The sequence below is a fragment of the Phoca vitulina genome, unplaced genomic scaffold, assembly GCF_004348235.1.
Source record: "Phoca vitulina isolate PV1807 unplaced genomic scaffold, GSC_HSeal_1.0 scaffold52, whole genome shotgun sequence".
Classification (NCBI taxonomy): Eukaryota; Metazoa; Chordata; class Mammalia; order Carnivora; family Phocidae; genus Phoca; species Phoca vitulina.
In genome coordinates this window covers 10,700,091-10,704,881 of record NW_022589755.1, presented here as the reverse complement: position 1 = coordinate 10,704,881, position 4,791 = coordinate 10,700,091, and the positions used below count along the sequence as shown (strand labels likewise).

Below are 4,791 nucleotides of genomic sequence, written 5' to 3'. Positions count from 1 at the left end.
CCATTATCCCTGAACCCTTAGGAATTCATTTATTACCACTGAGAATGATACCAGGTTTGCCTGCCTGCCTGCCTCCTTCTCTCTCACCCTCCCTTCCTTCCCTATTGGTTTCTTCTCATTTCTTTTCTTTTCCTTTCTTTTCTTTTCTTTTTTCTTTTCTTTTCTTTTCTCTTCTCTTCTCTCCTCTTCTCTTTCCTTTTCCCTTTCCTCCCTCCCTCTTTCTCTCTCTTTCTTTCTCCCTCCCTCTCTCTTTCTTTCTTTTTACTATAACTGTAGCGAGAATGGATTTTTATTTTTTATTTTATTTTTAAAGATTTTGTTTACTTATTTGACAGAGAGATAGAGAGAGAGCACAGTAGGCAGAGTGGCAGGCAGAGGGAGAGGGAGAAGCAGATGCCCCACTGAACAGAGAGCCTGATGCGGGGCTCAATCCCAGGACCCTGGGATCATGACCTGAGCCAAAGGCAGCTGCTTAACCAACTGAGCCACCCAGGCGCCCTGAGAATGAATTTTTAAGGTGATGTTGCTAATGTGTGATTCCCCTCTCCCTTCAAATACTTCAGTTCCCTCCTCAGAATCACAAAGGGTACATACTGTACACACTCACAAAGAAAGGAGAGGTGACCTGACTCCTGAGATTCTGGGATGAGAATTTGTAGACAAGATACTTGTTTACTTCCTTCTCTTCTGAGAAGACTTTGTGGTTAGATGTAACATAGGAGTTGAGAGTAGGAGATTTGGAGATACCATGCTTGGATTCCAAGGCTCCTATATTACTATGGGGTGATTTTAGGTGATTTTATTAAATTTTTCTGATTTGAAAATGGGCAATGATAGTAACATCTCTATTTTTTTTTAAAGAGAAGGTAATAAGTTAAAATATGTGCTAAGAACAGTGCTTTTCTCCCTTGATTCTATATATGTGACACAAATGGAAGAGCCCGTGATACTTCCCCCAGCCCTTGACTCTCAGAGTTTATGCTTAGAATGAAAAAATCATTTGTTTTCCAAGCCAGGACTATTTAGCATAAAAAGGGGCTTTAATCAAACTCTGCAGGGTACATTTTTGCCTTTCTCATTCAATATTTCCATGTCTCTTGTTCAGTGAGAATGCTGTCTCCCAAAATCAACACATTTATTCCTTTGCTCAGTGCAGTAAAAATTTATTTCTTATTTATTTTTTTAGTGCAGTAAAACATTTTTAAAAAGATTTTATTTATTTGAGAGATAGAGAAAGTGGGAGGAGGAGCAGAGGGAGGGGGATAAGCAGACTCTGCACTGAGCACGGAGCCCGATGTGGGGCTTGATCTCGCAATCCTGAGATTAGGACATGAGCCAAAATCAAGAGTCGGATGCTAGACTGACGGAGCCGCCCAGGCACCCCTAGTGCAGTAAAACATTTAAAATAGTTTCTGAATTGCTTCATCCATACTATTACAGATAACAAAACTGCTAAAGGGAGTTCAGGATTTGTTTGCAGTTAGTTTGCATTTCTCTACCTTCTACCTTGCCCAGGACTGAGGGAATGTATTCAAGTATTATATTCAGAGTTTTTGTTTGTTGTTATTCTTTCTTCATTGTGGTTATGGCAGTCATTGAAAGACAACTGGATTCATTTGTTTCAGTTTTAGCTTTTTTATCCCTTCACATCCTTGGTGATTTTATAAAATTTTATTTTTGGAAAATGTAGAACATTAACATGGTCCAAAAACTCAAAAGTATATACAATTTTATTTTCAGAGAAATGTCCTTCCCTCCCTTAACTCTTTTAGTCTGTGAGTGTGTCTTTTCCATCCCTGACTGGTTATCTCTTTCTTGTGGAAAGGTCACAACAAAGCTCTGGTTGGTGCCCTTGTTGAGTGTAAGGAGAGGAGAGGCAAAGAGCTGGAGGTCAGAAAGCCCCAGGTTCCACAGAACCCCTAAGGATCACCCTGTTTGCTCACACTCTGTTACCAAACCCCAAGTTGGGCTGCCCAGTGACTTGAAAGGCCAATACTCAAGAAACAGTTTTTATTGGAAAGGAATTTGAGATTTATTCAGGAGGCCAGCCACCTGGGGAGAAGGTGGGCTGTTGTCCAAAAGCCAACTCCAAGGTTTCTGCCTGGCCCAAGGGTTTTTAAAGGAGTTTAGGGCAGTTAATCATAAAGGGAGTGCAGTAGTCTGTAACATTTTTTTTTTTAAGATTTTATTTTTAAGTAATCTCTACACCCAGCGTGGGGCTCGAACTCACAACCCTGAGATCAGGAGTCACAGGCTCCACTCACTAACTGAGCCAGCCAGGCACCCCTGTAACATTTCTTCATTATGTGCAGACTCGATGGTGCCAGCTACAAATATATCTCAGTGCTCAGGGGTTGTATGAGGGGGTCTGGTTCCTGTTTTGTGATGTGCAGGGGTACTCTTCTTTTTTCTTTTTTTAAAAGATTTTATTTATTTATTTGTCAGAGAGAGAGGAGAGAAAGAACACGGCAGGCAGAGGGAGAAGCAGACTCCCTGCTGAGCAGGGAGCCCGATGTGGGACTTGATCCCAGGACCCTGGGATCATGACCTGAGCCGAAGGCAGACGCTTAACGACTGAGCCACCCAGGCGCCCCAGTTTTTTCCCTTTTGTCTTGACAATATTTACCAATGTTAGACTGATTTATATATCTTTTATATTTTTGTCAATTATAGAATTATTTTTATTTCTATTTCATTAATTTATTATATTATCTTCAATGATATCTTCCTATTACTGTCTTCAGTAAAATTTAGCAAAATGCATAGGTTAATTTTAAAGTGTTTTTCTCAGTTTTATTCCATAAGATCTGTTAAATCAGGCAGGCTGATGATGTTATTCACATCCTCTGTATTTTATCTATTTTTGTGAACTGAGTGGCATTCTCAAATAGAAATCTGTTAAACTCCATCTTGTGTCCTTATATTTCCTAATGCTTTTTATGTATAAAGAGGCAACTGTCAATTCAAAATCCTACAGGGTTGATCCATTAACATGAATAGATAAAGCTGGTTTCATGAAGGCTATTATGAATTAGAGGGTGCCTGCCTCAGGCAAGGGAGGTGACATTATCTAGCTCCAACAACCATTTAACATGGGAGAACACTGGCCAGGACCATAGCATTTTCTAATTTTTAAAGAGAAACAAAAGCTCCAGATTGTTTAAAAGTTGGCATATAATCTAAAATTTTATTTATTTATTTATTTATTTATATTTAAATTCAATAGCCAACGTGGAGTACATCATTAGTTTTTACTGTAGTGTTCAATGATTCATTAGTTGCATATAACACCCAGTGCTCATCACATCATGTGCCCTCCTTAATGCCCATCACCCAGTTACTCCATTCCCCCACCCACCTCCCTTTAAAATATTTAAACTACAGAGTGGGAAAGGGAAGTGAAATATTGGGGCTATTTTCTGCTATTGTGTAGCCTATGTTTAGAAAAATGTCGTCGTTCATAAATATGCATCCACATATCCTAAATAAAATGCTAGCAAATCATATATACTTGGAAGGGAACCAGTTTACTTTTTCAGAGTAGTTTGAATCAATATTTGTATATCCAGTAATATGAAGTAGGATTTTGCAAATATGAGTAAAGGTGAAATTTGTTAATATTGAATTTGCCACACTAAGGAAAGTAATACACATATTCTTTCTCTCTAGATTATCTGGCTTTGAAACTCCTTTTGGACATTGACATTATGGCTTCTTATGAGTTGGTAATGGAGATTCTCCTCCTCTTCCAGACTGTAGTTGGGCTTCTAAGGAATTTCTTATTCCTCTGTTTTTATATATTGACTTTGTTCACTAAACATACTCAGAGACCTACAGATCTAATTCTCAACCAATTGGCCTCAGCCAACCTTCTAGTCCTTCTCTCTAGGGGAATCACTCAGACACTGGCAGCTTTTTGTTTGGACTATTTCCTGGGAGAAGCTGTGTGCAAGATTACCTTTTATACTCATAGGGTGGCCCGAGGCATTTCTCTATGCACCACCTGCCTTTTGAGTGGCTTCCAGGCTATCACTATTAATCCTAATAATTCCAGGTGGGCAGTACTCAAACTGAAGGCTCCTAGATTTGTTCAACCCTCCTGTTGCCCCTGTTGGATTCTTCATCTCCTGATAAATATTGTTGTGCCAGTGAAAGTGACTCATCCAGGGAATACTATAAACATTACAAAAATGAATTTTGGACTAGGTACTACAGAAGGGTCTGATTCATCCATAAGCTCTATGCATTCCTCTTTACCTTCCTTGATATTTTGTGTTTGGGACCAATGGGTTGGGCGAGCAGCTCCATAGTGCTCTTCCTGCAAAGACATAAGCAGAGAGTCCAAAACCTTCACCACACCAGTCTCTCTTCCAGAGCCTCCCCAGAGACCACTGCCACTCACACCGTCCTGCTTCTGGTGAGCTCATTTGTTTCTCTTTATTTTCTATCCTCCATCTTATCACTCTATATGACTGGCTTTGTCACCCAAAGCCTGCAACTCATGAACATCAGTGCATTCCTGGCTGCTTGTTTTCCAGCTTTTAGCCCCTATCTCTTCATCAGCCATGACATTCAAATCTGAAGAATCTACTTTGTTAGTTGTAAGACAAAAATCTCCAAATAGTCTCTTTACAAACAGCTACCATTCATTCAACAAATTTTTAAGTACAAAATATTCGACAACTGTGGGTCTAACTGTAGACTCATTTAAAATTTATCCTGGTTGTTTTTCTTTCTTTCTTTCTTCTTTCTTTCTTTCTTTCTTTCTTTCTTTCTTTCTTTCTTTCTTTC

The 4,791-nt window shown here is 39.3% G+C and overlaps 1 pseudogene; it reads left to right on the top strand.

Annotated features, from left to right (window-relative positions):
• The first annotated feature begins 3,380 nt into the window (after positions 1-3,380).
• LOC116622289 lies at positions 3,381-4,624 on the top strand (annotated as a pseudogene).
• Positions 4,625-4,791: the final 167 nt, after the last annotated feature.